This window comes from Lissotriton vulgaris, chromosome 1_1 (genome assembly GCF_964263255.1).
Source record: "Lissotriton vulgaris chromosome 1_1, aLisVul1.2, whole genome shotgun sequence".
Lineage (NCBI taxonomy): Eukaryota > Metazoa > Chordata > Amphibia > Caudata > Salamandridae > Lissotriton > Lissotriton vulgaris.
Genome location: NC_141685.1, coordinates 855,281,908 through 855,294,432, shown reverse-complemented (window position 1 = coordinate 855,294,432; position 12,525 = coordinate 855,281,908). Strand labels below are relative to the sequence as shown.

The window sequence follows — 12,525 nt, the reverse complement described above, 5'->3', positions numbered from 1 at the left end:
AGCAATACATGGTATTGTAAGTTCCTTTATCCAGATTGGGTGTATGTCAGTAGGGAGACGATGTGGTTCTGGGTATACAGAAAGAAGTCTATCTAATCCAAGGCATTTTTCTGACTATCCACATTCAGAGAACAGTGGCATTGGGTGATAGACCGCTATAAATACAAGATCAATCAATCAATCAGGAGTTTGTTAAAGCGCAACTTCTCACCCGTAAGGGTCTCAAGGCCCTAGGGGTGGGGGGGGGGGGTGCGGGTTCCATTCCATCAAGGAGGGGGTCTGTCGAAGAGCCAGGTTTTGAGGTTTCTTGCGAAGATGGGGAGCGATGTTGTCTGTCTGAGGTGGAGCGGAAGGGCGTTCCATGCTTTGGCCGCAAGGAAGGAGAAGGAGCGGCCTCCCGATCTGGTCTTTCTGGTGCGGGGGACCTCCGTGTAGGAGATCTGGGCTGATCGTAGGGTCCTTTGGGGTGCGTGGAATTTGAGCCGGCTGTTCAGGTATGCTGGTCCGGTGCCGTGGAGGGCCTTGTGTACGTGGGTGAGCATCTTAAAGGTGATTCTCGCCTCGACGGGGAGCCAGTGGAGTGTGCGCAGGTGCTGGGAGATGTGGCAGTGTTTTGGCAGGTTGAGGACCAGTCTTGCGGCGGCGTTCTGTATGTTCTGTAGCTTGCGGATGAGGTTTTAGTTTATTCCGGCGTAGAGTGCGTTGCCGTAGTCGAGCCTGCATGGTGACCAGGGCGTGAGTGACTGTCTTTCGGTGTTCGAGGGGGATCCATTTGAAGGTCTTATGAAGGAGGCGGAGGGTGTGGAAGCAGAAAGATGAGACAGAGTTGATCTGGCGGTCCATTTTGAGCTCGGAGTCCAGGATGATTCCCAGGTTGCGTGTGTGGTCTGTGGGGGTTGGCGGGTTTCCGAGGGCGGTGGGCCACCAGGTGTCGCTCCAGGCGTCGGGGTTTGGGCCCATGATGAGTACTTCTGTTTTGTTGGTGTTTAGTTGTTGGCAGCTGTTTTCATCCATTTGCCGGCGGCTTCCATGCCTTCTCGAAAGTTGCGTCTGCCGGTGTTGGGCTCGTTGGATAGGGAGAAGATGAGCTGGGTGTCCTCTACGTATAACACGATGTTGAGTCCGTAGGTTCTGACGATGAGGGCAAGTGGAGCCATGTAGGCGTTGAAGAGCGTCGGGCTGAGGGAGGAGCCCTGGGGGACTCCGCAGGTGGTAGGTGTGGGTCTGAGAGGAAAGGGGGGAGTCTGACCCGTTGCGTCCTGCCGGAGAGGAAGGAGCAGATCCAGTCGAGGGCCTTGTCCTGGATTCCTGTGTAGTAGAGTCTGCATATTAGGGTTCGGTGGGAGACTGTGTCGAACGCCGCTGATAGGTCTAGGAGGATGAGGGCTACTGTTTCTCCTTTGTCCAGTAGGGTGCGGATGTCGTCTGTTGCGGCGAGGAGGGCGGTTTCCGTACTGTGGTTTTTTCTGAAGCCGGATTGGGAGGAGTCGAGGATGTTGTGTTCTTCAATGAATGTGGCGAGTTGGCTGTTGATGGCTTTCTCGATGACTTTCGCTGGGAAAGGGAGCAGGGAGATGGGTCTGTAGTTTTTGAGGTCGGTGGGGTCCACTGAGGGTTTCTTCAGGAGGGGGTTGACCTCGGCGTGTTTCCAGTCATCGGGGAACGAGGCGGTCGCCAGGGAGAGGGGTGCAAAGGGAATAGAGTGATTGCTCCATTTGAATTTGAATGTGTTCTTTGCTCATCCATAACAGAGATTTTGGGTCTCTCCAAAGGCTGAAACTTGTATCTTAATCTTGAAGGGTGTTGCTATTCGCAGTAAATTCCAATCTCAATATATCTGGTTTGCTTTGAAAAATAGGTCTCTGGAGGCTGTCTGATGCTCAGTTTGCAGCTCCTGGAGTCCCAGGAGGGTCAGAGAAATGGGCAGCCAATGGTGATTGCTTCTGATCCTATGTAGGACCTTCATATGATTTACTTAATGCCATACTTTGAAGTTAATTCAAGGCATTGTTGATGGGTTGCACCTTTCTCCTCTATGAATTGTGTTTGAAGCTATTTGGTTGGATCCCGTGTGATTGTTGAGTGTAATCAGGGGGTTGTAGTCATTATGAATATCGATTAGGACTTTGCCATTTCCAAATATTATTTGGTGGCGGTTCTTTCAAAGCTCCCATGTAATGATGGATGAGACGGCTAGGGTAAATAAGATACATGTAACTAATCCTCCCTTCGGCCTCCCTTTTTAGAACTTTTGGTTGCTGGTGTGTGGAGGGAGAAAAAATTATCCATCAGCATGCCTTCTATGGCCCAGGTCTCCTGAAAGAAGCGTATATCATAATTGCTTTATCTGGTTAGTAAGTTAATGATCAACTGTAGTGGCTGGTGGTGTGATACTTGATTCAAAGGTCTCTACCTGCTGGTCCTTTCATGTGCTGGTAATTTCTAGTAATCTCTACTAGTGTTGTTTACTAGGGCTGTGGCTTGCTAGTTCCAATCACCATCTGCAGGTAGTTTTTATCTCCTAATACTCCAGAGACCATTTCATTCTGCTATGTATGGCTGGGACTTTTACCTTGAGATTAAAAACCTCTTCTTTTTAAATGGTTTTTGTAGAGGAGGACCTAACTAGGGTCCTGAAGATACGCTTGGTCTATATTTTCTCTTTTCTCAGACCCAGGCTCATTTGGCATGAATTGTGCCAATATAGGTGAAACGGCAATTATAGTGTTTTTATTTGGTAGTCTGAAATTTCCATTCTGATTGAGACTGTACTTTTTTCAGGGATATCTTTATGATCAGCAGAGTGTGCAGTCCGTTGGCCTTTCCTGAGAAATGATAGATCAAAGCATTCCTGAGTGTTTATGAGAGAGCCATTTCATCTCGTTATGCTGTCCAGTTGCACTGTACGACCTCAAGATGTGCAGTTGGCAGGTGTATCTGGTCAGCTCATTATATTAACACAACATCTTCGGCACCTTCAGTAAATCTACCTAACCCAGATTCTTTCCTCCAATCACGGACTGGAGGAGCCATCAATCAGTACACAAGTTTCCTTTTTTTAATGATTTTTTTATTGCATTCACAGCAAATAGCGCAAAAACAAGTTCAGAAAATCACAATTCATATACATTTACAAGTTCATTGTAACAAAGACAGTTCAAAAAATAATCCAGATTCTCATCTTGCCCACGGTACTTGGACCCCTATCTTTCATTATACCATTAATATTTCTGTAAATTTCAACATCCACTATCAGTCCTCAAAGTAATCCCGAAACGCACTCCAGATTTTTATACCCAATTTCTTTTTCGTCAAACCCCTAATAGAAAAGAGACCCCACTCCAACTTAAATAAACTATACATTTTAACACGCCATTGATGAAAATCAGGTGGTTTTTCCTGAAGCCACTCAGTAGCTATACATAGCCTGCAACAGTCAGCAAAAAAAATAAAATGCAGATGTTGATACAATGGCTCCACGGGCCGATCCTTCGGTATTTTCCACAACAGCATCATAGCAGGGGTTATATCTACAGGCATTTTAGTTACATAAGCAAGAAACTTTTCAATTCCTGTTATAAAACATTGAAGTTTTATACAACTGAAAAAAATATGTATACTATCTGCATCGTCAGCCTTACAACAAAAACATTTACCATCATTCCCATCTCCCCATTTTGCCATTCGGAGCGGAGTGTAGTATAAATCAAACAAAGTTTTAAAAAATGGAGCTTTTAAATTTGCAGACATTAATGCTTCCTTGGATAGCAAAAGCAAATCTTCTATAACTATTTCGGGATCCTCTAATGCGCTCTCCCATTTCAACCTGACTTTATCTAAGTCATCACTTTTCCCGGTAAGCAGTAACTGATATATCATTTCTATTTTTACCTGCTTCCCGACTCCTTCAACTACTTTATTTTTCAGAAAAACCAACCTACGTCGAGATAAATAATCCTGTATTTGTAAAAATGTGAAAAAAAAATACCTGGGAAAAAAGAATTGATCCCTTAACTCATCAAATGATTTACAAATCCCATCCTCCTTGTACATATCTCCAAGCATTGTCACCCCCTTCCTGTGCCACTTTATTGCCATGTCATCCAAAAATATCCCGGGGAGAAGCCGGAAAGTTTTAAAAGGAGTATAATAAGAAATTTTCCCAATTGCCATTGAATTGGCAAACCTTTTCCAGACCTTAAATGCAGCAATAGCTACCTTAAAACGAGTCCGTTTATAGTAACTCCCATCTGGCTCAATAAATAATGATTGTTTCGCAATTGAGCCTAACTGCATTTCAAAAATAGGGGGGGCAAAAGTCGCATCCTCAACGGACTCCCCCGTTATCAAAACCCTCATCTTGAGTAGAAAGCAAACTACATAATATAAAAAGAAATCAGGCACCACCATCCCTCCCCTAGCAGATGGTAATATCATATATTTCATTGCCCGTCTAGGTCTTCCTGGGCTCCAAATAAATTTGCCACACATCGACTGTAGAGCCTGTACCCTAGCTTTGGTGATTTCTAGAGGTATTGACCTACACAGGTAAAGTACCTGTGATAACACATTCATTTTTATAATATTTGACCGTCCAATAATGGTAAGATGTAGTTGTTCCCACCTATCCAAAGAGTTCTTAATTTTAACCATTAGTGTGTTCCAATTACTGTCCACTAACTCAGTCATATTAGCCTTTAACTGAATACCTAGATACATAGCCTCTTTCACCACTCTCTCGTCCTGCCAAGCTAATGAGTCTGAACATAAAATCTGAGTTTTTGACTCATTTAATTTGTATCATGCTACACTTCCGAACTCCTTCGCTAACCGCTCAATCTCTTTAATGGCAGTAGCTGGATTAGTCGTTACCACAGCAATATCATCCGCATACGTGAAAACAGAAAAAATATATTCAGACACACGATAAGGTGGGATCAGGTTACTTCGACTCAATAACTCAATAAAGGGATTGATATATAAGGCAAACAAAAGGGGGGGGAACACGTGCATCCTTGTCGAGTTCCCCGTGCAATATTTAAGGAATCCGAAAGTAGGCCCATAGCAGAGATCTTAGCCGTGGGAGTTGAATACAAATACATTTTGATCAAAATCCCATTTTCTCCATAAGTCTCCACATATAACTCCACTGAACCCGATGGAACGCTTTTTCAGCGTCAAGTAGGATAAGCGCTAGCTCATTTTTATTCACAGCTGCCATATCAAATAACGTGATTACCTTGTTGACATGCTCTACCGTTCCTCTTTTTGGTATAAAATCATGCTGTTGTTGTGATACTAAAGACACCATGCATTCTGATAATCGGTTGGCAAGGATTTTAGAATAAATTTTATTGTCAGCATTTAGTAAAGATATTGGACGGTAGGATCCTACCTGATCCGGCGGCTTACCCTTCTTGCAAAATACCGCTATATCGTAGCATCTGACCATGAGCTGGGAGGGAAGCCCGCCTGTGCCGTCTGCATAACAACTAGCAGCTCATTCTTAATCATTTTATACAACTGTCTATAAACCTCACTAGGTATTCTATCAGGGCCTGATGCTTTTCCAAAAGCAAGACTACTCACTGCTATTTCCAACTCCTCCTCAGTTATTAAAGATTCATTCCACCCAATCTAATCCATCTCCTGTCCCACTTTGCTGTGCATATAATTCAGAATAAAACTGCTGAACATTTTTTAGGATCTGCTGAGGATCAGAATGAGACACACCCATGAAATCTTTCATCACCTGAATGTTTCTGGCCGTAACTTAACAGCCAGCCTCTTCCCAATTGTTTCACCATACTCATGTTTTTCCATTCTAGATGTTAAGTACTTTCTTGCGTTCTCTGCACTCCAGAAACCCACCACCTTCGCTCTATCTATTGCCACCTGGTTCTCTAAATCTGCTAAATCATTCAAACCTCTGACAACAGCATTGGTTAGTACAATTTCAGACTGAGTTAAATGTCCATATAACATAGCTAGTTCTTGTTTAAATTTCTTTTGCTGGCAGAAACTAAAGCTCATACATTCGCCGCGAAAGCCTGCTTTAAAGGTATCCCAGACTATGCCCACAGTGGCCGTTCCCTTATTATTCTGAAAAAAAGCCCAAACCCCCCTTTCCATATGAGACTTAAACTCATTGTTTAACCCCAGCTTCCGGTCAAACGTAAAATTTAAACATCTAGGTCTGTTTGAACTTCCTTGTATCTTCAGTACTATGGGAGCATGATCCGATGAGACCCTGGGATAAACACTCACTGTAGCAGCGCCCAGTATTGCCACTGGGGCAAAAAAGTAGTCCAATCTAACTAACTTCTTGTGGGGATAAGAATAAAAAGTATACCCATTATCCTGTGTCCTCAAGTTACCCCACACATCCACCAGCCCTTGATCACTCACTAAATTATGCAAAGCCCTATATACTTTTGGTTTACGTCCCTTATATTTATCAACCCCGTCCTGCAATGCTCTGTTCGTCAGGTTGATATTAATATCTCCACATAGCACCACTGGTTGTCGCCAAGTGGCCAATTCGAAATTTACTTCATTTAATACTCCCGGGTCATCCACATTAGCTCCGTACACTGTACAAAGCGTCAGGTTCTTTCCAAGCTGCAATCTGCAATTGCCCACCGTCCATTTTTGTCCATTAGTGTCCGCCCGGTTTCAACAAGATTTTGTTTAACAAGAATAGCCACCCCCCTTATCATGCTGGTTTGCCCTGTTGCTACTACCAATGAATATCCCAAATCCTTTAACACCTCCCTTTTAGACCATGGAATATGTGTTTCCTGTATGCAGAGTATGTCCGGGGAAATGTATCTCAGTTCGGCTGCTACCTTTTGTCTTTTGATAAAATTATTGAGGCCAGACACATTCAATGAACAAATTCTTACCCCTCTATCTGCCATTTGTAATCATAATCCCATGACACAAACACTTCTTAAGGACCATTGCCCTTTCAAGACCAAAAGATATTCTTAAAACTCTCAATTCAAACTGACGATTTCTGCTATATAATGATTTCTGCTTTATTTGCTGTGAGCAATTTTTACCCTTTTTCCTACACCCCCTCGTGCTCCCCACCCCCCACTACCCGCATCCCCCCAACCCTACCCTACCCCCTATCCCTCCCCCCCTACCCTTGATAGAGGCTTTAGGACCTATGGTCCTGTTGATGCGAGCTTGCCCCATCCCCCTGCATTCGCCCACGGGGCATATTAACATCATACACCACATAGAAGAGAAAAAAAAAATGCTACTCAGTAGAGGTGCAACTCAACAAGAAAAAGGAAAAAAAGAGCATGCAAACCTAATAGTTTAAGTTCGACATAGTATAGGTCTAACATAATGCTTTACATTGTGCCCAAAAATTCCTTAGCGGAAACAGCAGTAGTGAAAAAATGGGTGCGCTCCCTGAAAATTATTTTCATCTTAGCCGGAAACAACAAATAAGCCTGCGCTCCCTCGGCTTGAAATTCCAGTATTAATTGACGATATTGCCAGCGTAACTCAACTGACTGCTTGCATAAATCAGGGCGAACAAAAAATTCACAGTCCATCCCACATCTCATTTTATCAGGTCGAGCCTTCAAAAAAATCTCATCGCGAGCCAAAAAGCTGTTAAACGCTACCAATATAGCTCTCTGCTTCTGGTCTCTTTGGTTCGCTCTGATGGAAAAAGGGAAACGATGTGCCCGCTCCACCTCCCTCTCCCAATCCCATCTTGTTATTTCAGGCAGCGCTTTCTTTAATAGTTCTATAATAAACCCCTGGGGGTCTGACCCCTACTTGCCCTCGGGAATTCGCAAAAATCTCCAATTGTTTCTACGGGATCGATTTTCTAAATCAACCACTTTCCAGTTAATGTCTTCCTTAGTAGTCAGTTGGGTTTCAATGACCTTCTTCTGCTGAACAAGTTCATCTTCTAAAGTAGAAATGCGTGCTTCCGCTTCATTTACTCTTGCCACAAACTCCGAGTGTGACTTTACCAGGCGTCTGACCGAATTCTGAAGTTTCCTGCAAGAATTCTGAACTCTCAAACTGTCTTCTCGAGTTTTATCCCTATGCCACATCATAGTCTTATAAATCAAATCTAGTGATATATCTTCTGGCTCTGGCTCAGTCTCTGACCCAGAAGGGGCCTTTCTGTTATCTGCCGCTCCCTCAGTATCTCCGACTGTCACTTCACCAGTTTGGTTCAATTGTAATCTCCGGACAGTACGAGAGCCAGCACCCTGATCAAAACTGCTGTGAATGCCTCCATCCTCCATACTCATATAAGTCGCATACTGCTGCACAAGATCCTCCGAAGAGGACATAGACTGTTCCGATAAAGAGTAGAAATCTGACTCGGTAATATGGGAAATCCCCACTTGAATGCTAGAGCTGCCTACTCTGGAAGCACTCTCAAAGTTGTCCACAAGGGCTGGTATTACATTTGAAATTGGGGCTGAGACAGCGACAGGTTCTGCATCCTCTCGAAAACTTTCTTCATTAATCCCCTCATTGTTATTTGTATTTAAATCAGCTATTAAAACTTCCTCCGATGAATTCGCTGCCCCACGCTCCTGTGTCCCCTGTGTCTCCTGTTGTAAGGTACCTCCACTCTCCCCTAACACAGCCTCCCCATTCACTACTGAGGCAGAGGGTAAATCAGAGTCAATCGAATCCTCCCCACCACCGTTCTGCTGCTGCTTAAACGTTCCCTTATGTTTGGAGGCGAAAAAGTCCGGTATTTTTCGCTCAGTATTAATTTCGTCTACAATTTTACCTTCAGGAACAACAGTCACAAATACAGTCTATGCTTCCTTGCTTCTAATCCCGGAGCGGAGAACACCTTTCGTGAGTGTGGAGGTCGCCAGGTCAGACCCGTCCTGTGTCTCTGCGGCAGCGTTCCCCTGCCCGCGTCGTCTCCGTCCCTTCGGCGCCATTCCTTCTCCCAGAGCGCTCTGCCTCATTGAACCAGCAGCCTCTCCGCTTAACGCTGTCCAGGTGAGCCGGGTGAGCCGCCTCCAGAGGAACGCCCACCGACCCCGCGGAAAGCGCTGTGTCCCAGCCTCGGCAGCAGATAACAACCGCAGCCACAGCATTCACCCTTGAAGATCACAGCAAAGAAATGTTATCGGATTCCACGGTAAAGCTTTCCTGCATGAAAAATCATCTCAAACCGTCGTGAAATGTCTCAGCACACTCGCATGTTTTTCTCCTCCAACAAGTAGCTCCAAGCCCCGCAAGGTCCGGCAGGAGCCGCTTGCTCACGCGTCTATCGCGGACGACATCTTGCCTCCCGATCAGTACCCAAGTTTCCTCTTAAAATACTGTGGATATCAATCCTTCGCCCTCTTCACTGCTATTGGATGTAGTCCTATTGAGAAAGAAGAACCTGCAATGGATTCTGGAGACTTTGGTCATGATGAACTCTGACCAGTTGTTGCAAACTAACTATATGAAGGAAGTCAAGTTAGAACCTCACAAAGTGAACATATGTCTGCCTTCACTTACTAGGCAAAGCAAACAAAAGGAAATGATGGACGGAGCACTGAAACTTTTCAGACACTCACCCCCAGTCACATATCTGGGTTGAATCCATCATAGTTCTATAGCTCACTTCGCCACCTCAGTTCAGACCCAGCTATATGCAAACCAGTCTTGACCCTGTGCCTCATGGGAACAGTCCAGCCCGAACTGCCAAGCCCCTGGAGGCAAGCTATCCTGGCTGATGAGGGGTGAAGCCCCAAAACCAATCCTAGGATGCTCGTTTCCAGTCCAGGGAGGACCTGGCCTGGCAGTCCAGGATGGACTATTCCCATTGGGTGCAGGGCCAAGACTGATTTGCATATGGCTGGGTACAAACTGGAATGGCATGGTGAGCAAAAACCGATGGATTTAGGCCCAGATCTCTGTACTGGGGTGAATGTATAAAATTGTTCCGCGTTCTGTCTATCAATAGTTCTTTTTGCATTTACTTACAAGGTAGCAGAGGAAATCACTGCTTCTGTTCATTTTGAAAGTCAGGGAATCCAGAACTCAAATATTCAAGCAACCCTCATATCCAGAGAATTCTAGGGGTTAAGAGATTGTCCCTAGTATACCTCATTATACTGTTAATATCTTCAGACAGCCTATGTTAATTAAAAAAAGGTTTTTTTAAATGGCTATAGGAAATCCACCCTAAATTCTAGGATTCCCCCACCTAACAGACGGGGAAAACATATAAATAGTTTTAAAAAGTATAAAAGGGTAAAAGATACATAGGCCAGCCAGAGGTCTTCCCTTAACCAGGAAAAGTACTTCAAGGGAAATTGTCCCTGGAGGAGGACAACCTCATTTATCAACTAAACCCCACCAAGGGAAAAGCCCTTTATGTAATAATACTGAGATGCCTTAAGCAAAAATAGCAAACATTGGTCTATGGTGGGTGAGGGTGGTGCCATGGAGAAGGTCCAACCTAAATCCATCGGTTCGATCAAAGAAAAGCGTAAGACAATATTTCCCACTTCTAAGGTGAACTGCATTTCTCAGGGGGAGATAAGGGGCTCCGCCATTTTATCCCTTTCTGAGATTGGTACCCCTCATTCTTTGGGCCAGTCTATTTTTTTTATATAGACCGTAAGGGGAAGAAAGCAATAAACATTATGTTAGTTGAATAGATTTAAACTACTCCATAGCTTTAAGCAGATACCCTCACTCCAAGAAACAGTATCTGCAGACCTTGCACACGCAGGGCAAAGAGGGTCGAGAGCTAACAAGGGTGGACCTTTATGTCCTCCCTAATAGCCAGTATTGTGTGCAGGGCTAAGGCAGGACTTTTAGGTCTAGTTCTGCGGATAGCAACTGAAGCAGAAGTATATATAGAAGATTTGCTAGTAAAGAGATAAAAGGTGATGCCACCAGGAAGGCCTATCTTCTAGTCAGAAATATCCCATTCATGAACTAATATAGGCTACCCAGGTTTCAACCAGGTGTCCGGAAATTTACCCCAGTGTTATCATAATAACTTAAGGATTGTTATTTCAAATTATATGTCTCCCCACTGTGCAGGTTGTGGGTTAGGAAGGGAATCTTTGAATCGCTAGGCCCCCTTCATGAGCAATCAAGTGTATCATGATTTGCGGAAGTAAGGGAACAAAGTATAGATCATGGATTCTCCTGAAATCACTCACTGGTAAGTTGTATCATACACTGCTTTACACTCCTAACAAAAAGTGGTTATGTGAATCATCAAATTGTGCTTTTGGAAGAAACATGGTTCCGGGAGAACACTAACGTGAGGGTTTTGTAACTATTACTAAACTGGGGTATGATCGAGGCAGAGGTAGATTATCAGGTTGGCTAATGATGATCATTATCTCTATTAGAAACTAGAAAGTTTCAAATGATATGTCTCCCCATTGTTTAGACACCGCTACAACCCAAACAGCTGACCAGATTTTCACGAAATTTGGCAGAAAGCTATATCTTGGCCCAGAAATAGGGATTTTGTCTTTTGATATATATCCATTCAGTAGTGTGGGAGAAATTAAAGGCGTAAAAAGATATATTTCAAACTGTGGATCGTTTGTGGATTCTTGCCAATGGATCCGCAAATGTGCAAGCTACACCTTGCATGGTGAATAGCTGTCTGTAACTTGAAAAGCAAGTTTACCATCTTACAATTTGGTCCTCTTCTCTATAGTGAACATTTTTTAAAGTAGAAACGGGTAGGGTAGAGGTACCATGACCCACTGGATCGTTTGTGGGTGCTGTGTAGTTGAACCTAATGATGAACTAATTTTTTGATTGTGTGGATTTGCGGAATCTTCGTGTGGCTCAGTGTTACCCCCTAGCCATTGGCCGTAGATTCACAAATATACACTGTTTAAAAAATGAACATACAAAAACACATGCATACACACAACATGTACACACACATATACGCACCCGCACACACTTAGACAATCACACACATACATACTCACCCACACAACTGTTCAAGCATCCCCCACAAAGTGAGACCCAGCTTCACAATTATATAGATACAGTCACTCACACTTATGTAAGCTCTCATGCTCATATACAGACACACACATACTGATTCACATGCATAAATAGGGCTGATTTAGATCTAGTTAGATGGATTACTTAATCACAAAGATGACGGATAGCCTGTCCACCGAAATATAAATCGCATAGGACATAATACACTTAACCCCTCCCTTAGGAGATGAAAACAAGCTCTATATACAAAGATATGTGTACTGTATATCCTATGCACACAATTAAACCCACAGACACATAATTACATGTACTAATGTAGACAGAGACACATGTACACAACCTCACAGACACATACTCAACTACACAATCAGATAGAATCACCCCTCACACAGATTATTACCCACACAGTGCACAGCAGAGTCTCACACACACAATTACTTAACCTCACATACTGAATCCTAATGACACATGCACATAAATATTTATACACAACACACTTACTCACCCACACACACTCTCCGCAGACAAAGAGACTTA

The 12,525-nt window shown here is 43.8% G+C and overlaps 1 protein-coding gene across 1 annotated transcript in view; it reads right to left on the bottom strand.

The window, feature by feature from the left end:
* Positions 1-12,525, bottom strand: part of LOC147748024 (cytochrome P450 2D15-like) — a 404,801-nt gene that overhangs the window by 91,190 nt on the left and 301,086 nt on the right. The gene's annotated exons all lie outside the window — the stretch shown is intronic.